A 21,410-nucleotide genomic window follows, 5' to 3' on the forward strand; every position below is an offset into this window, starting at 1 on the left:
TACCCTGCTGAAATTTTTTTAAACAGAATAAAGATTACATTGGATTTGAATGCAGAAACCATTACAGTCACAAATTCATACAATTACAGTCACAACTTCATACATTTTGTTTCTAAATCACAGAAATATATTTAGCAGAATTAACATTTTTGCATTTAAGTAGGATGTTTCTTTCTTGTGACTGCTACAAGAAATCTCAGTGTCTTCCTCACCAAAGAATTAGTGATGTTTAAGGGTACCAAATTCTTTACATGATCACATCATTACCTGTATTATATGTGTACATGACATGCTAGGTAGTAAGCAGTGCGGTGTGATGCAGCTTTGAATACTCTGAAAAAGGCCCATGCTTCTGAATTTGCTGACTAACCATAAAGGAAAAACAGCTGCAGAATTTGTATGCAAGCAGGCAATGCAACCATCTCAGACTCTGTTTTGCATCAGAAAACACTTACAATAAAGGGTATGCATACAAAAAACAGCTGACTCAAAGTTTATTGAAGTCAAAGGGTTAAACTCTTTGCTTCATCAGGACCTAGATGATAGCTGGCAGTAATCCAGTCATTCTCACAATTTAAAATATTGCACGTTAGGGTTTTTATAAACATGGTGTACAAAAAGCAAACCGTCTGTTCTGAACTCAGCTCTTCTAGCTCTTCTACATTGGAAATGTAGAAGACAGGGCCTTCAGAGCCTACCAGAACAGGGCTCTTTCCCCAGCTACATAACTGCCTGCCTGCCTATGTAACCCTGCTCAAGTCATAACCTTTTGCAAGTGCCAAATGAGAATCTGCTTGCCTATATTTGTGAAGTGTCGTGAAGAAATACCCAACGGCGAGATGGGTGAGGGAAAGACTCGCAGCAATCAATATGATTGATAAGCAAGCTTCAACTTTACTGTTCAAAAGCACAGCTTATAAAGCATCTCAGCTAAATATGCACAAATGTCATTATTCTATTGGTTATTAGTCCAGGGTTACATTATAATATCCAGCCTCCTTGCGGTCAGGTCTAAGTGCAACTTCACAAGCTCCTTTCTCAGTAGTCCTTTGTTTCACATATACTTTGTTTCACATACTGTTATCTTGCAAGCAGCTGCAAGCACAGCCACAAGACTATGGTGGCCTTGCTGCATCAGCACACTAGCTTACTGTGAGCAGTAAACAACAAGAAGGAGTCTGGCCTACACATTTTGTTCAAGCAGCTGTCCCTGCAATTCAAGCCATTCCTCAACAGTGAAGTACATACAAATGTAGAGTTCTATTTGCTCTGTTTGTTCACTTGCTTCAGGTTACATTTATTGAATACTCACAGTGAAATCAATACAAGATACATCAAATGAAGTGGTAGGTTATCACCTTTCATTAGTATACATGCATATGACCTGAAGACAGTTGCTTTGAAAACAGTTCCTGATCACTCCGCAGGACTTGCTGATGCTACAGTAGCTTTTACTTTCCTGTGAATTTATTAAATTCTTTCCTGACTACAAGGTATTTGTCCTGTGACTAACTGAAGTTATTGGCTGTTTCATGCGAGGTCATAAATGTTGCTAAATATTGCAGTCTATGAACTTGTATTTTCAAATACAAGCTTAGTTATGGCTTGTCTGCAAGTTAGTTCTGGAAATACCAAACTGGACCAACGTAAGTATTTTACTTCAATAAATATGAAATATTTCATTTGGCCTTCAAATCCCTGTGAAAGTCTGCAAGAAATTTCAAAAGCAAACAATTATTTTGAAACTGCCAATAAAACTTGCGTTTAAAATATGGAAAAGAGAATTTGGGTATTTAAAAAAAAAAATCTCAAATTTTATTTTTGCTTTTGGAAAAAAATATTTAAAAGGTTGTGATTTGTTTAACAAAGAATTTTCTGTCATAATAGATTTCTCTAGTGGAAAAATAGATAACTTTTTTTTCTGCTAACCATGAAAGTCCAGACTTGCCAGTTGGTATTATGGATAAATCATTGCGTGGCATGCAACGAAATTAAACTCTCACTTGAGTGGGATCCATTCAGTGGCTTGAAATCTCTTAATATCCTTCTTCACACAGCTCACTTTCTATGCTCTAAAATCATCCAAAATCTACTTAAATATTCTTCATCATAATGCAATTACATAACACATTAAACTAAATAAGTTATGCTTCTTAAAGAAGCCATAGACCTGGGGAAAAAAAGACTTCAAAATAATCATGAATTGCAGTTAGGAGGGACTGTACACCAGTCTCTAGGAAAGACTGTAGGAGATGCTGTAGTGCCTGTAGGAGAGACTCTACATCATCTGGGATCTCTATAGCAGAAAGCCTAAATTTAAAATGTTATGAGAAAGGGTTGCTATCTATGAAGATATACATACAGATTGCAGAGTATTAATATGATTTCATATTTTAGCATGATTTTTCCTGTGCCGCTAAACAAAAGATCATATAAGAATTGAAAGTCTTTCCCAATCCCACTGACACACTGAACCTTACTCTCCAAGCAGTAATGTGCTTCCACTTTTCTTCTGCCTTGAGCTGCTGCTGAACTGTAGTCAGGACCATACTTCTGCCCAATTATCTGAGGAAAAAAGAAGGAAAGTGCTTAGACTGCAACTCTGACCAGCCTGTACCTTTTGTAAGGCTGCTGGTCAGCTCATAGACATTCTGTACAGGGGTCAGATACAGTGTGGTCCTAGATGCACTGAAATTTCTCTTTCCTTTAAAAAAAAATCTTCTCTCCCCAGTCATTACTCCCATCATGCTGTCTGAGAAAGGTGTGACATTAATTGGTATGGATCTTGTGCTTTCTCATGTAATTTTGTAGTCTTTATCTGTTATCATTTTGTAGTCAGTTCCTTAACTAGGACTCCCAAAGAGAAATTAAAAGGTTGACATTCCTTCTGTTGAATGTAGTTGCACAGTAACTTTGATCTTTAGTATTTCTGTTGACTTTTCAGTGCTTTCTCTAATGAGTGTGACTGCTGCATTCTTTCCAGTTTAACTAATACTGTGTCTCCCTCCTCCAAGGTTATCCATACCTTGCTAATTGTGTGATTAAACTTATCATTAAGGATCCAATTTCTGATTTGTTGGTTTCTATTTCCAAATGATATAATAAAGCAGGAACAAATTCTGTTTATTGGTGGGAGGGGGAAATATTGTACCTTTTGCTTCTGAGAACTAAATGGAGATTAGCTGATTTGATGCCACAATTCTCAGAAGTTTTCGCAGATTTGTCCTGACATTATTGCTGTTTGATATTGTTAAAAAACACTATTGAGAGATGTTAGCAACCAGAATAGCTACCAGCTGCTGCATCTTCTTTACTCTGAAGTTTAGTCCAGTTACTCTAAAATTTGTTCTATTTGTTTATCTTTTCAAGCTAGAATGGAACTTGAGTAGGTGACACTAAAATCAAACAAAGGTTGGGGTCTCTCTCTCTCCAGCCCTGATTTGAGATGTCCAGAGTTCTTCTGTCATGCTTTCCTTTAAAATAAACTTTTTAAAAACCCAAAAAACTTAATAAAATAAAAAGTGACAGATTTACTTTTTCTGTTATGTTACTCATATTCTTACACAAGTAAAAACAAACAACTCTCCCCCCCAACAAACCTCCCCCTCCAAAAAAACCAAACCATACCAAACCAACAACAACAAAACCACCACCAACAAACTAAAAAAAAACAAAACAAACAACAAACAAACAAAACCAAAAGCCCAAACAACAAACCAACCCACACTTTATGGAGTTACAACTGATGCTGGTAAATTTAGCTTCTTACCAGGAAACTTTACACCAGTTGTATTTGAAGAGTTGCAGTCCCCTTTTATTTGAGCTAAGTAGTTTGACACCAAATATGTGAAGACAGATTGCTATTGCTACTTCAAACACTAACAACTATGATGACATTGACAGAAGGCAGTTTGGAATAGACCTTGAAGAATCTCTGGGGTTTACTGTAGAATGTGCTTGAATATATGACTTTAAACAATGACAAATTCTAAGATTTTTGAATCCATTATCCACCAGATGAGTGCAGGAAGGAAAGCATATTAAATGTGGCAAGTAAAGAATTCACAGCAATTATATGTCCTAAAGAACTTCAGATAAAAAAGGAGATTGAAAAGTAGTGGCTGTAACCATTCTGGCAGACAAATAGAGTAAGCATTACTGAAAGCATTTAAAGACCTAAAGCAATGGGAGTAACACAAATTTTGTCTACCCACCTGCCCTGAAACAGCTGAATCAGGTTGGAAAATGCCTCCTTAGGTTACCAGAGCATGTTTTGCAAGTTTTTTTATTGTCTGGGGCTTGAGATTTCTGAAGCTTGTACTTCGCATCTTATTTAAAAGAACTTTATTTTATTCCTTACTGGAAGAAAAGTGAAGAAACCAGTTCTGATTCTATGATTCTTCAGAACAGCCTCATGCTGGTATCTTGGCATAAGAATGCTGTAAAGCTGGTGGAACTAGTTAGTGCTACATGTATGTGTCCTACAAACCCCTCAAATAAATGTGAAACTACATTTTAAGTCACCCAGAACAGGACTGGATGATCCACAAGACTCTTTGGTCACAGCTTTCACTCAGCTATAGCAGAAATGCAAGTGCTTGGGGAGGCTAAAGCTAGGAAATACTGTCCACAATAGAACTACTGGTTTTTTTGTTTTGTTTTTTTTTATTCACAGACTACCAGGATATCGCATGGAAATAAGGGACAATATCTCCAAGGATATTCTACAGAAATAGTTTCCCTCAGTGTACCAGATATTTTCCTCTTGAATTTCTATACACTATTACTTCTGCCATTCAACTATGGTAAGCTTTAGTTTATCTTTTAACAAGATGGTTCATTAATGCTTAGCCTTTTTAATACCAACTGGAAAACACAGTTGAACTTGAAATGAGCTTCAATGGGAAACTCAACCTTAACAAAATCCACACTGTTTGTGCAGTGTATCTGTTTACAGATTCTCTTGAATGTAGTATTCAAAGCAGACATCATTTAAGACATGCTGAACATTTCATCATGCAATAGACAAGACAACAAATTTTCCATAAATCAAGGTCAATGGTATAAAAGCTCTGCCTAGAAAGCTCCAGGCCCTGCCAGAAAAAGCTGGCTTTCTCCGTGTCACAAATTTGTGTCCTTCCCTCTGTGTGCACTGACCCTTTATGGTAAACATACCAGTGCCCTTATGTGGCAAATATTTCCTGTTTACCTATGTAGTAACAAACTCTTCCAGAAATTTTCTTCTTTGCCTGTCATTTCTCCTCTAAACAGAAAGTACAAAAGCAGAAGGCTGGAGTAATAACTGTTTCTGTATAATCTCAAACACAAATCCAAATCCATGTTTTATTTCAACTGTATAATTCAACATTCTCTGAGGTCAAGAAAAAGAGGTCAGGCAAGGTATCTTGAGGTTGTATTTTACATTGAAAATATACTCAATGGTCATATTTTTCAATGCTTTGTGGTAAAGACTTGATTGTTCAAGCCTTCTCATTATTTGGAAAATGAATTAAATAAAGAAAGCACCTTTATGCAGTATAGTTTTGCAAGTCACCTTGTTATGCAGCAGCAGTAACTCATCTGATACTTTTCAAGTCAGATCAGTTTCCTAGGCCAAAGCTGTGAGAGCAAGCAGGAAAATCCAACTGAAGTAGGTTGTAGTCTTGCGAACAGAGAAGCAAACAACTATTGAATGGCTTGGGTTAGAAGGGGCCTTCAGAGATCGTCTAGCCCAACCCCTCAGTCACTGTCATGGAGGGATACCTTTCATTAGGTTGGGTTGCTCAAAGGTGTCTCCAACCTAACACTGAAATGCATCCAGTGGCAAGCTGTTTTAGAATCCTATTATTCTCATCATGAAATTTTTCTGCCTTATAACCGGTCTACATCTATCCTTTTTCAGTTTAAACCCATTGATGCTTGTCTTCTTGCTATAGGCTTTGGTAAAGTCTTCATCTTTTCTATGAACCCCATTTACATATAGAAAGGCCACAAGAAGGTCTCTGTGGAGCATTCTTTTCTCCAGTCTGAACAACGCCAACTCGCTCAGCCTTTCTTCATAGGAGAAATGTTCCACCCCTCTGACCATTTTTGTCTTCCTCCTCTGGATGCACTCCAACAGAATCATATCTTTCTTGTGCTGAGAGGTCCAGATCTGGACACTGTATCCAGATGGGTGGAGTACAGGGGTAGAGTCACCTTCCTTGATGTGCTGACCACACTTCTTTTGATGAAGCCCAGAAAATGATTGGCTTTTTGGGCTGCAAGTGCACATTGCTGGCCTATGTCCAATTTTTCCTCTAATAATATCCTCAAGTCTTCCTTCATCTTGAGTGTCTTTGGCATATTGTCATTTAATATGGATAACTCTATTAAGAGAAATCTTACTATGGTTACTAACAAACTAGCACTATTTAGCATGGAAAGAGAGAGGAAAAGCTTTCAGTTGCATATAGAAAATTGGTTTTGTCTGCTAAAGATGTTCAATAGCCTCTGAACACTTTCCTTCTTTTTAAAGTCAAATTAGAGAATTATTACTGTGGTTATTCCTTTGTAATATTTTTACTTGCATTATTAGAGTATCTGGAAGTTCAAAGATGTGAAATAAATTTTCCATGAGGGTATTACTGTGCAAACATGAGCAAAAAGAACTTAAAGTCCAAATTTTAGGGCAATATAAGGAATTCTTTTTTTCTTCAAGGATGTTATAGAAATGCTATTTGCTCTCTAATACTATCAGTCTGGATATTATTTAGAGATCGATGGCAATAATGTAGGATATGAATCCTTCCTTCTAACACATCAGGGGATGTGTCCTGACAATCTCCCAGGGGAGACCTCATTGCTGTCTACAACTACCTGAAGGGAGGTTGTAGCCAGGAGGGGGTTGGTCTGCTCTCCCAGGCAACCAGCACCAGAACAAGGGGACACAGTCTCAAGTTGTGCCAGGGGAGGTTCAGGCTGGTTATTAGGAAGGAGTTCTTCACAGAGAGAGTGATTTGCCATTGGAATGGGCTGCCCAGGGAGGTGGTGAAGTCACGGTCCCTTGAGATCTTCAAGAAAAGACTGGATGAGGCACTTACTGCCATGTTCTAGTTGATTGGATAGGGCTGGGTGCTAGGTTGGACTGGATGATCTTGGAGGTCTCTTCCAACCTGGATGACTCCATGGTTCTATGATTCTATGCTCAAGCAGTGAAAGATGCAGGTGGAGCACTATGGAAAATATTTCTGCCCCAAATTTAAAATAAGTATTAATTCATAAGACTATATAGTCAGTACTTCTGGGCTCTGTATTTCTCATTATTTTGTCGTGTACACTGCCACAAAGATTGAACACTACTCAAACATGGAATCATGCTTAATTCCACACCTTTAGAGTTTTTCCCTTTTGCAGTGGAGCCACATCAGTGCTTCTGTGCAAATACCACTGCACATGCTGGATTTGAAAGCAGGTAACTTCCTACAATATATTGCACTAAAGAAATTCAGTAATATATGAAATATCCCTGTATGTCTACTGTTGATAAAGCAATGTTTCATTAAGTTGCAGACAGTGTTAAGGAAGTTTTCAGGGCCCCATCACAACTTGCTCAATAGGACAACCTAACACACAGAGGTTATTTACATTTTCCCCCACATTAATTCATGCCTAACCCCTGCAGTCTTTCCAATTAAAATTTGTAATTATCACCTTCTAAATTTCATTACTGCAGGCAACTCTGAGGCAAATTCCTGATGTAAACACTTCACCTTTTAAAAATAAGACTAGCCCAAAACATCTAGTATTTCTGTTGTTCCTTAAGATAAAATGACTCATTTCCATAGTGAAAGCTTCCACATTACTGAAGGCAAGGTGTTTTTTATGCCAACCACACTGTGAATGCCTTCACTGTATGCTATTCTTATATATGGGTAATAAGCCACATTCCACTCACATAAATCATAAATGTTATTCTTAATAAAATAACACATGTATTATTCTTAACAATTTTGCCTACCTGTTAGAGGAAATCAATCCAATTTCTTAGAAAGCTTCAGTCTGAATAGATCCATATAAAACTTCCTACAGGAAAGAGAAATAATTGAATATGCATGAGGATTTTGGCTTTTAAAATATACTTTTGTATCTTGCATGTGTAAGAGGCATTTGTATGTTATGAATCAGTGCACATACTTGAATAATTTTTTATGTTACACATTTCAAATACATAGTAATGCAGATGAATAAAGAATTACAAAACATTAAAATAGACCTACCAAACACACAAATAATAATTAAAAAACCCAAGACAATTCCAATCTTCAAGTTTTCTTGTATCTTAATATGTTTCTCACTACCACTTGTGTGGTAGTTTTAGGCCATGCCTTCACATTTTTGTTAAATGGGGGGTGAGGTATGGAAATCTCAACTCACCACAATTAGCCAGAGATCCAGTGATACAAATTTCAGATCAGCTGCAGTGCCTGGAAGTGACAGAATGAGTTTCTACAATTTTGTGTGGCTCTGAACGGTCTTGTGGTCTCTGTGAAGAATACAATGTATCTCTTCTCAATACCAATAGATTTTATTCTTGTTAAATTTAATGTTATGCCTGAGATCAACAGGTGAAATTTGGATCTAGATGCATCATATTTTGTCTCAATAGTTGAGTTTGTATCATTCTAAAACTATAGGTTCTGAAGGACTGGAATCGTGTTTAGCTCTGTGACTGCACAGCACTTGATGTTGTTTGAATTGGTTAGTTAACTCAATAACAGTCAAAATAATTTGGCCATGGCAACCCCATGCAGAGCTACAGGCTGGGGTCGGAGTGGCTGGAGAGCTGCCAAACAGACAGTGACCTGGGTGTGCTGGTTGACAGCTGCCTAAACATGAGCCAGCAGTGTGCCCAGGTGGCCAAGAGAGCCAATGGCATCCTGGCTTGTATTAGGAATAGTGTGGCCAGCAGGAGCAGGGAAGTCATTGTGCCCCTGTACTCTGCATTGGTTAGGCCACACCTTGAGTCCTGTGTCCAGTTCTGGGCCCCTCAGTTTAAGAAGGACATTGAGACACTTGAACGTGTCCAGAGAAGGGCAACAAGGCTGGGGAGAGGCCTTGAGCACAAGCCCTATGAGGAGAGGCTGAGGGAGCTGGGATTGTTTAGCCTGGAGAAGAGAAGGCTCAGGGGAGACCTCATTGCCCTCTACAACTACCGGAAAGGTGGTTGTAGACAGGAAGGGGTTGGTCTCTTCTCTCAGGCACCCAGCACCAGAGCAAGGGGACACAGTCTCAAGCTGTGCCAGGGGAGGATTAGGCTCGAGGTGAGGAGAAAGTTCTTCCTGGAGAGAGTCATTCATCATTGGAATGGGCTGCCCAGGGAGGTGGTGGAGTCACCGTCCCTGGAGGTGTTCAAGAGGGGATTGGAAGTGGCACTTGGTGCCATGGTCTAGTCATGAAGTCTGTGGTGATTGGTTGGACTCAATGATCTTTGAGGTCTCTTCCAACTTTGGTGATGATGTGGTGCTGTGATACTCTGATACTGTAATTAAGCTGTATGAAAGTGGAAATTAAGCTTCCAAAGTTACGTAGTAAGAGATTTACCAGTTTTAGCAATGACTTAATCCCTTAATTTGAGCAAGGACACTCAGAAGAGTGTCTGTAGAGGAATATCTTTTTCATAAACCCTAAAAAATTGTAATATCTTCCACAATTAATAATTAAAAAGAAAACATATGTAACATATTGGACAGTTCTTTCTATAGCTTTGTGGTTTTGTAAGACAAAAGTATTGTCCTTATTTATGTGACTTGATTTCCACGTGAACAATGAAAGCAGAACATTTTTTTAATGTACATTTGTGGCAGTCAGTTTGCTTTTTAATGCTATTCTTCATCACAGTGCTGAAAAATTATATTGCCTGCACTAATGTAAATATAAGACAAATATTGTTACAAAAATATTCACCTCATATTTCTATTTACCTTATATTTGTAAACACAGTAACCAGGATGATTAGTTGCAATACACTTGATAATAACTTGAAAATAAAATAATAGAGGTGTCTCCTAGAAATAAACTTCCTGTCTAGGAAAGGACCTCACTAAAATTTATGAAAGGACCTCACTACAATTTCTTAAAAACTACTATCCTTGATTTTCTGTCATTCATCTAATTTCAAATAAGCTTTCTCCTCTTAAAAAAAATAACCAACAAGTAAACCTGGCACTGCAAGCCTCCACATTCTTTTGATATATAGACCCAAGTACTCTTTTCTCCCACACAATTATGCTCAGAACAAAGTTACGATAATAGTGATTCACAAAAGTGAAGAGTAGTGAAAGAGAAGCAAGACATGAATATAACCCAAACAATACAGAATGTGGACAGTATTTTCAAGGCAGTCGCCGTCCCTGGAGGTGTTCAAGGGGAGACTGGACGTGGCACTTGGTGCCATGGTCTAGTTGTGAGGTCTGTTGGAACAGGTTGGACTTGATGATCCTTGGGGTCTCTTCCAACCTTAGTTACTGTGATACTGTGATACTGTGATACAATATGTGACTTCATGAATATAAGAGAGAGGGAAGAGCTGCCTGATGTAAATATATAGTTCTGGAAACTCACAGCATCACTATCTCCTCATCAGATAAATTCTCTTCTTTCAGATACTATTCTTGGTTTTGTTCTGTTTTTCATTTGCTTGGGTTTTTTTGATTTTTTTTTTCCCCTCCTCTCATTAATCCTTGTTAATTTAAAAAAAAAAAAAAAAGGAGATAAGACAATGTTCCAAAACAAGCTGTCAGACAGGCTGTCATAAGAATGAATAGCCTAAATCCAGTGCCTCTGGTCATCCAAGGATTAACACATCAGTTAGAATATAAGGAACCTTCAAACTTGCCACATTTAATGACTTCATTCTGCCATCCAAACACACATCATAGTACACTAGTATTACAACACCAGTATTGTAGTAGTATTAGTATTACAATAATAATATATATAGTATTACTATTATTATAAGAGACTGCATACACATAATAAGGACGTGGTTTTCCCTTACAGCAGATGCTTGGCAGATTTATTTTATCCCAGTGGCAGTAAGAAAGTAATTAGTCTCAGAACATCTCAAGCATACATCTGGAGCAAGGCTTTCAGATCTTTGGTGAGAAGTGTTTCACATTAGACTTTATCACTGTTGGAACACCAAACACACAATGCAAAAATATCTGTCTTCTTAAACTATGTACTGCTCCTTTTAACCAAAGCTTAAAAATCCTATTCCTACTGTATTTCTAGAAGTGCTGGGGAATATGTAACTGTTTGTATTCCATGGAAAACAGCACATTATTTTGCAGGTCTTAAAACTGTTGTCTGGTTAGTTTCTCTTTTTTTCTTTTTTCTTTTTTTTTTTCTTTTCTTTTTTTTTCCCCTCAGGCAAGTTACAATTTCAACCGGGAGCAAATGCAGATTTCCCAAGGGCTATAGTTACACCATCCTATCTATGAAGTCATGTGACATGCTGTGACTTAGATAGCTAACACTGAAATATTGTTCTGGTAATAGTGAAAATATAGCTCACTTAAAACTTTATTTCAGTTGTAACACAGTTATGAGAAAAATATACCAGAACAATTTTTTTCAGAAGGTTTTATTTACTGCCTTGTCAGTGGCTGGTAGCTATCCAGTGCAGACTTCTTGGTTTTAAACACACTCAGTTTCAAAGGGATTACTTGGAGAATAAACAAGTACCCCATGGGAATGCTGGTAGCACAATCTGGTCTCCAGAGATTTTCTTGGATCTGATGACCCAAGCTACACCTTGAGGTTTGTATTCATGGTTTCAGATTCTAGTTGCTTCACAGGCTTCATAAAATCTTACAAGCTCACAAATATATATTCTTGCCTAACCTACCTATCTGTTTTAGAGAAATGTGTGATCTGTGGTGCATCTTAGAATAACCTTAAAGACTACAGTAATTGATGGCTGCCTTGGGACCACATCTGATATTTTTTCACAGCTGTAAGCCCTTAATGTAGCACTATCTGGCTCTCCTCAGTTCACCTCACACCCACCTTTCTCTGCACTACTTATTTATGGAATCCAGCTCTATATTTAGGGTGAGACTCTGCCATTAAACATTGAAAAAGGTAATTAAAATCTAATTTGCTCAAGTCTGAAACATTGTCAGGGGTTTTATTCTGCCCAGAAAAATACAGAACCAAATTCCTGACAGAAGGAGCAAACTATGATTTCATTCCTGAATTCCATGTGGGAATGTGTGAAAAGTTTGAAAAGCTGGGATTTAGAAATTTCATTCATTTTTCTTATTGTACATTAATAAGGACATTTACTTGAAGACAGAGTCTTTAAGTATTAATTTTTCTTTTCTACTTATTAAAAATCTGAAATCCTAATCCTCTGTTACTGACATCACAGCAAGACTGCTATGGAAATTATTACATTGCCAAAACTCAGAGAACTATGACACCAGGTAAGGAATAAACAGGAAAGGTGGATGAACTGTTGGGAAACAAAGATCCCTTTTTATCCAAATATTTTCATTAATAAAGAACAAGGGAAGGGAAGGAAAGTAAATGACATGTTTCTCAGGCTCAGGTTCTCTTTTTACCAAGCATTCAGGATGATGGACTGTGACAGGACTCTGTCACTCATACAAGAAAGGCTTTAGTTTTGTGGGGTTCTGTGGGGGTTTTGTTTTTGTGGCTTTTTTTTGTAGTGGTGTTTTGTTGCCTTTTTTTTTTTTTTTTTTAATCTAGACCTTTGGCTCCTATGATTTATTTACATACCTTGATATTTTGTTCTTTGAAGTCCACAGGCACAGGCATCAAGAAAGTCATTTGTTGTGCAGGGTTGCTAACTGACCTCCAGAAACCTCTGACAAGGACATAGTATTGTCAGTTCCCTTCAGAAATCCTGAATTCTACAAAAAGAAAGATACTACAAAACCCTCAAAATCTTTATGCTTATCTTCTGACTTGTATGATTCTACAATAGCATGCCATGTTACAAACTTCTCTTAATAACAATGAACATGCCTAACATGAAAGTATACAGTTTCATTTGTCATTTAATGCCAGAGAATGGGGACTTCAGTGGAAAAACTGGATGTAAAGTGGTAGCAAGCAGATTTTAACCCCTTAGTAGCAAGTGTCTGTGTCAGACTCCCACTGTATACTTATTTTGTTGATAGAAAAGTCAGTGAAAAGGAAAAATGGTTTGGCTAACAGCCATCAGGGGTGGCATGAATCAGGAATATATAATGATATGAAGTAAAAATATTATTTAAGGTATGTAAAGGACTCATTGCAAATGGAAACAAGTTCCAAAACCAAATGAAGTGTATTCTCTTCCTGATCCCAACTGGAGCAGAAGTAAGCAGAGTAAAGAATCACATAGACATCCTTTTCTAAAATACTAAGGAAAAAGAAGTTGTTTATTACAAGCAGATTGTAAGCGCAAGAGATTGTATAAACAGAAACAAAGATTCTAGCTAGTACTGTGCAAGGTATATTACAGCAAAGAAAGAGGTGAGAAGAGTGTATGTCCAAAATGTAGGATCTATGGCTAAGCACCAAATGATGTTAATCATACAGTGGATGTCGTTGGACAACAGTATATGGAAGATTACACAGGAAGGAGAGCAGCTGCCTTGCAAGAGATTTCTTCACAAGAAGAGATCATTATCAGTGTGGTCCAGACAGGATTGTAAAGAAATGTAATACTTTACTCACTGTTGTTCATGAAGCATAGGCTAGGAGATCAGATAAAATTGTTGCACACAGAACATGAGAGTATTTTACCAGGAACATTTGTCTCCAATCTTGTGGTAGAATACTTTCCAGTTGAAAATAGAAATTAAAAGAAAGAATACCAAATGCACTCAGCTGGACAAAACCTGGCATCTGAAAAATATGAAAAAGCTTTACTCTGTTTGTTGTGCAGTAGTACTTCCTGGTGGAATCAGTACTCGGTGTATAGGAAATTCATTGCATCACAGAATCACAGAATTTCAGGGTCTGGAAGGGACCTTGAAATATCATCCAGTCCAACCCCCCTGCCATAGCAGGATCACCTACACCAGATTGCACAGGAATGCATCCAGGTGGGTTTTGAATATCTCCAGGGAGGTAGACTCCACAACCTCCCTGGGCAGCCTGTTCCAGTGCTTTGTCACCCTCACAGTGAAAAAATTTTTCTTCATATTTACGTGAAACTTCCCATGCCTCAGCTGCCATCCATTGCCCCTTGTCCTGTCATTGGACATCATCAAGAAAAGCCTGGCTCCATCCTCTTGGTACTCACCCTTTACATATTTATAAACATGAATGAGGTCAACCCTTTGTCTCCTGTTCTCCAAGATAATGAGACCCATCTCCCTCAGTCTCTCCTTGTATGGAAGATGTTCTATTCCTCGTGGCTCTGTGCTGGGCTCTTTCAAGGAGCTCACTGTCTTTCTTGAACTGAGGGGCCCAGAACTGGACACAATATTCCAGATGCAGCCTCACCAGTGCAGAGTAGAGAGGGAGGAGAACCTCTGTTGACCTACTGGTCACACCCCTTCTAATCCACCCCAGAATGGCATTGTCCTTCCTGCCCACAAGAGCATATTGGTGGCTCATGGTTATCCTTCCATCCACCAGGACGCCCAGGTCCCTTCAGCGTTCTCTGCTCTCCAACAAGTCGGTCCCCAACCTATACTGGTGTATGGAGTTGTTCCTTCCCAGTATCTGGTCCATCAGAAAGAAACAGTGATGAATCTCTCTAAAATGCTGAAGAAAGCAGAAATATTCTAACACACAAATGCCTAGATGTAATCTTGATCCGTGCTTGTAACTGAGCTAGTCCCATTTTTTCCATTCTGGCTTCTCAGGTGTGTGTGTTTGTATGGGGAATACAACTCTAATATTCACTTGAGTCAGCTGCTGTGACTAACAAATCCATCTGACGGTGAAAGCAGAGCAGAGCAAAACTAATCAAGAATGAGTAATCTGGAGCAAACTAGATCTCACAGACAATAACTGTCCTTCATTCACATGCTTACAGCATCATGCAGGCTGTATCATGCTCAAGTGCCAGTCCACCTATACCTAACTGTATAGCTTTGTTAGCATATTGTGGCCGTTTGAGGCTGTGCCTTTAAGAAAGGGACAGTGTTGGAACACTCTGGTTGAATATTTTGAAAACAAAGATAGGTCTAAATGAATTTCATTGGTAGATTGGTAAAATGCAACTTTAAGTTTTAGTTCAGTTGGAATCTTTCTGGGTTCCAGTCTGTTCTGCCTTTCCAGCCTGTCTGCTTCTGAGCAACTAGCTGGAGCTGACCTTGAGATAAGAAAACTAATCCTTGCATGAGCTTTTGAGCCTAACAAGAATTTCCGCCTTAATAACTACCTTTTCTCTCTCTCCAACCCTTTTGGGAAAAAAGGGAGGAGGGGCGAAAGAGGGAGGCACAGGGGGAGAGCCCTCCTCTGTCCAGAGAAGGGAATTTTGTTCTGTATTACTTTCTTTGCTGTATATTTCTGTATATATTGTAAATACTGTTATATATTGTGTATATATAGCCATTTGCATTTCATCCTGCTTGTAAATATAGCTCATATTTGCTTCTCTGACTGAGCTAGCTGTGGTTTCTTTCTTTATTGGGGAGGGAGAACTGAACCTTCTCTCACCACCACACATATGCTGGATGAAAGGAAACATGGTACCGTAGTTTCCTTTACTCAGCTATAGAATAGCTGGACAGCAATTCACCTCCAACTCAGAACTGAAATGACTCTAGCCCATGTGAAGACTCTCAAAACTGAAAATTCAAGGGACATAAGTCAGAGATCCTGGCTTTTCCTTACACACATTTATGAGGTGGTATGACTGGGGCAGGTTTTCAAACCAGGCCTGTCTGTGTAGGCACATTAGAGATGTAACATAACATTGATGTCACGATTAAGTCCTAGTTGCTGAAACACAGGATATGACTTGGTAGCATTCACTACTCAGCTGTGCTTGGAAAAAACTCTGAAGAAATGGGCCTGGGAATTCTGTTTGTACCATTTAGTTGCAGGAGGGAATACCACAAGGAACAGGACAGCAGCCATAGTCAACAAGTGGCTTAGAGGCTGGTTCAGACAAAAGAATTTTGGGTTTTTTGATCTTGGTAAACTTTCTACTGCACCAGGCCACCTGGCAACAGATGGAGTACATCTGTCCCAAAGAAGGGGAAAGATCACAGTATATGAGAATGGCCTGTCCCCCAAAGGTAAAAAGATTCTGGGGAGGGAACTGGCAGCTCTCATTGACAGGGCTTTAAACTAGTTTCGAAGGGGGAAGGGGCTGAAACTAGTCCCCTCAGGCAAGAGTCTGGGGGCAGTAAACTAGGGTCAGAGGCCAAACCAGCAGCCCAGCTGAGGTGCATGTACACTAATGCACGAAGCACGGGGAACAAACAAGAGGAGCTGGAAGCCTTGTTACAGCAGGAAAGTTATGACGTAGTTGCCATCACAGAGACGTGATGGGATAGCTCACATGACTGGAGTGCTGCAATTGATGGCTACAGGCTCTTCAGGAGAGATAGACAAGGAAGAAGGGGTGGAGGGGTGGCCCTGTACATCAGGGAGGCACTAGATGCCATTGAACTAGAGATTAGGGACAATCAGGTTGAATGCTTGTGGGCAAGAATTAGAGGGAAGACCAGTGGGGCAGACATCCTGGTTGGAGTATGTTATAGACCACCCAACCAGGAGGATGATGTCGATGAAGCATTCTATAGACAGCTTAAGGCTGTCTCAAGATCTCCTGACCTTGTCCTTATGGGCGACTTCAACCTGCCTGACATCTGCTGGGATCTCAACACAGCAGAGAGGAGACAGTCTAGGAGGTTGTTAGACTGCATGGAGGACAGCTTCTTATCCCAGGTACTGCGTGAGCCTACCAGGGGCAAAGCTATGCTTGACCTCCTCTTCACCAGCAGGGAAGGGCTGGTGGGTGATGTGGTGGTCGGAGGCTGTTTAGGGGCCAGTGACCACGAGATAATTGAATTTTCGGTATTTGGTCAAACTAAGAGGGGCAGCAAGAAGATCTCCACTCTGGACTTCTGGAGGGCGGACTTCAGGTTGCTCAAGGAAATAATTCAGAGGGTTCCTTGGGAGAAAGCCCTTAAAAATAAAGGGGTCCAGGAGGGCTGGACCTACTTCAAGAAAGAACTGATGAAGGCTCAGGAACAGGCTGTGCCAATGTGCCGGAAGAGGAGCCACCGGGGCAGACGGCCAGCCTGGCTGTGTAATGAACTTTTAACAGAACTAAGGGAAAAAAAGAGGGTGTATCATCTTTGGAAGAAAGGTGAGGCAACCCATGGGATGTTTAAAGAAGTTGCTAGGGCATGTAGAAGGAAAATTAGAGAGGCAAAAGCACATTTGGAACTCAAACTGGCCTCTGATGTGAAGGACAACAAAAAGTCCTTCTATAAATATATTAATAGCAAGAGGAAGGGCAGGGACAACCTCCACTCCTTGGTTGACATGGAGGGAAATGTTGTATCACAGGATGAGGAAAAGGCAGAGGTACTTAACACCTTCTTTAGCTCAATTTTTACTAGTGGGAAAGAACGTCTACCAGACAGCTGGCCTGCAGAGCTGGCAGAAGGAGCTAGGGAGTTGCATAGTTTCCCTGTGTTCCAAGAGCAAGTGATAGGAGCTCTCCTCAGCAGCTTAGACCCCCACAAGTCCATGGGACCAGATGGGATCCATCCTAGGGTGCTGAGAGAGCTGGCAGAAGAGCTGACCAAGCCACTCTCCATGATTTTTCATCAGTCCTGGCTCACTGGAGAGATCCCAGATGACTGGAAGCTGGCCAACGTGGTACCCATCCACAAGAAGGGCCGGTTGGATGAGCCAGGGAATTACAGGCCTGTCAGCCTGACCTCAGTGCCAGGAAAGATTATGGAACAGGTCATCCTGAGTGCAATCGCACAGCACTTAGAGGATGGCCAAGGGATCAGGCCCAGCCAGCATGGGTTTAGGAAGGGCAGGTCCTGCCTGACCAACCTGATCTCCTTCTATGATCAAGTGACCCGCCTGGTGGATGTGGGGAGGCCTGTGGATGTAGTCTACCTGGACCTCAGCAAGGCCTTTGACACCGTTCCCCATAGCAAACTCCTGGCCAAGCTGTCAGCCCATGGCTTGGATGGGAGCACACTGCGATGGGTTAGGAACTGGCTGGAGGGCCGAGCCCAGAGAGTGGTGGTGAATGGTGCCACATCCAGCTGGCAGCCAGTCACTAGTGGTGTGCCCCAGGGATCAGTGCTGGGCCCCATGCTCTTTAACATCTTTATTGATGATCTGGACGAGGGCATTGAGTCCATCATCAGTAAATTTGCTGACGACACCAAGCTGGGGGCAGGAGTTGATCTGCTGGAGGGTAGGAGAGGCTCTGCAGAGGGACCTCGACAGGCTGGACAGATGGGCAGAGTCCAACGGCATGAGATTTAACACATCCAAGTGCCGGGTTCTGCACATTGGCCACAACAACCCCATGCAGAGCTACAGGCTGGGGTCAGAGTGGCTGGAGAGCAGTCAGGCTGAGAGGGACCTAGGGGTGCTGGTTGACGGTAGACTGAACATGAGCCTGCAGTGTGCCCAGGCAGCTAAGAGGGCCAATGGCATCCTGGCCTGCATCAGGAACAGTGTGGCCAGCAGGAGCAGGGAGGTCATTCTGCCCCTGTACACTGCACTGGTTAGGCTGCACCTCGAGTACTGTGTCCAGTTCTGGGCCCCTCAGTTTAGGAAGGATGTTGACTTGCTGGAACGAGTCCAGAGAAGAGCAACAAAGTTGGTGAGGGGTTTGGAACACAAGCCCTACGAGGAGAGGCTGAGGGAGCTGGGGTTGCTTAGCCTGGAGAAGAGGAGGCTCAGGGGTGACCTTATTACTCTCTACAACTACCTGAAGGGAGGTTGTAGAGAGACGGATGTTGGTCTCTTCTCCCAGGCAGCCAGTACCAGAACAAGAGGACCCAGTCTCAGGCTGCACCAGGGGAGGTTCAGGCTAGAGGTTAGGAAAAAGTTCTATACAGAAAGAGTGATTGCCCATTGGAATGGGCTGCCTGGGGAGGTGGTGGAGTCGCCATCACTGGAGGTTTTCAGGAGGAGACTTGATGGGGTGCTTGGTGCCGTGGGTTAGTTGTTTGGGTGGTGTTTGATTGGTTGATGAGTTGGACACGATGATCTTGAAGGTCTCTTCCAACCTGGTTTAGTCTATGTGTTCTATGTATTCCTTTTTGCATTTAAAACATGAGCTGAATAAACTAAATTTATCTTTAACCTATCTTACATAGGCTTACCTAGGCCTTAACCTATCTTACATATCAAAGGGGTTTTAGCTACAGCACCCTTCATCTGCTCATACTTTACTTGGCATTGAGAACACAGGTTCTCAAACAGGCTAAGCAATGGAACAGGGATTGGCAGGTTCTCTCAAAGGTGTGGGACAAATTTACACTGAGAGCTGCAGAATGCAGTAGGAATTACCAGGCTGTTATGAAGCTGACAGACAGAGCTTTCATTTTCCCTAAACTGCCCTGGTTTAGTAGTGCTGTTGGAAATAAAATGTGCAAATATTGTATCTTAGATTATGTGGTGGAGCTAAGGAGGGGTGTGCCTGTTTCTGTTCAATAAGAATCTCTAGAACAATATTTTCCAGTTTGGAAGCCTTACAATTTTCTATGTAGCATTTGTGGTTAAGAAGTTGAACATTCCCACATTTTTCTAAAGACATCTTGGGTTTCTGCTATGAATCTTTACAGTATCTTTTCCTTATTGGATAAAAGATTCTGTTAGTCAGATGGCCTCCAGGTATAATGAAGAGTAAGGCCACACTGGGAAGCCTGACTCATAGGTAGGTGTCCTAAGCTGCAACTCAGGTGCTAGCCAAAATTTTCCCTACATGAACTTTTGTAGTTTGATATTGGGATGCTTTCATAGGCATCAGAAGTTTTCAAAACCAAGTGGTGAATCATTTTCCACTGAGAAACAGTGGTTTTCATCCAGTCATAATAATAATAATAAAAAAAAATTACTGGTAAAAAGGAAATATGCAATATATGCAAGTATCAATCAAATTAAATGAAAATGTTCAATTTTCAAGCTAACACTAGAGGTGAATTAAAATGCTGAAGACAAGGGTGTTATTTTAGGTTTTTGACAAGGAAGCTTTTACCAAAATATTCAGTCTCGGTGAAGTGTTAAAAGGGACAGTGGACAGGTCGACTGATTTCTTCAAAATTCACACTTTGTCTTCAGAACACCATAAATAGTTACAATATTTTTCATGCAAGTTCATGCATTCATTCATGGATGAACCCCTAAAATCCATTATTCCTAATATGTACTCATATTTGAGGAAAGAAGATTATATATAAAAAAATTACTGAATAATAAAATGTCCAATAGGGTGGAGCATGACTTTAATAAGCTATTTTAGCCTTTAAAGGATTTTTAACTCCGACAGAGAGCAATCTTTGATTGTAGTATATGCTAATGATCATTGGTAGTCTTCTGCATGTATTAATGTATTTTTTAAAATAAAAATACAATTGCATTGTGCCTGAGCTCAGATGCTTTTTCCTTTCTTCAGAACCAAGGAATATTTGAATCAATGGGATATTGGCTTAGTGTCCCCACTAAACCTCTTTGAATTCTAGTGTAGGAGTGCTTGGTCATGAATTAGTCTTACAGTGCACTAACACGACATGAAGAAGCAATATAGATAATCCATGCTGCAAAGTTCACAGTGTAAGCTGGCAACCAATAAGACTATACTGGCTAGGGAAGAAGATATTAATAAAGAAAGGCTAGTGGGATTTTTTTTTTTTTAATTAATTTATAGTACATCCAAGTATTCTCCATACAATTTACTACACTGGTGCAAAGAAGGAAGAAAACAACACACTACAGGGAGAAAAAGATTTTATGTAATAAACAGACCAGATGTTAACAGAGATTATCTTGATCAAAATGATCTGTAACTTGTATTAACAAACACCTGTAAATTTTTGTTTAGTGCTGGATTACTCTGACACTGCATGAAAGATTGTTCACAGCTGCATATACTTCATCACATAAATGCAGATTTAAGCAGATTTGAAAGCACTGTTATGAATAATGCATTATTTTTAAAGAATAAAGTGAGTAAGGTAGGTCAGAGTGTATAAACATGCAATAGGAAAATATTCAATCAGTTGCATCATTCCCTACAATAAACAAAGGAAAGCAGTTTCATGGGATGGAGAGAGGTTGTGCTCTGACAGTGTCTGGGTTCATCTCCTAAAAGGCTACTAATGAGGCACAAGGAAGGATTCAGCTTTAAATTTTTTTTTTTAATTTCTGGGTGGCACTGTGACTACTCTATCATGCAGACTGAATCT

Source organism: Dryobates pubescens, chromosome Z (genome assembly GCF_014839835.1).
Source record: "Dryobates pubescens isolate bDryPub1 chromosome Z, bDryPub1.pri, whole genome shotgun sequence".
NCBI lineage: Eukaryota > Metazoa > Chordata > Aves > Piciformes > Picidae > Dryobates > Dryobates pubescens.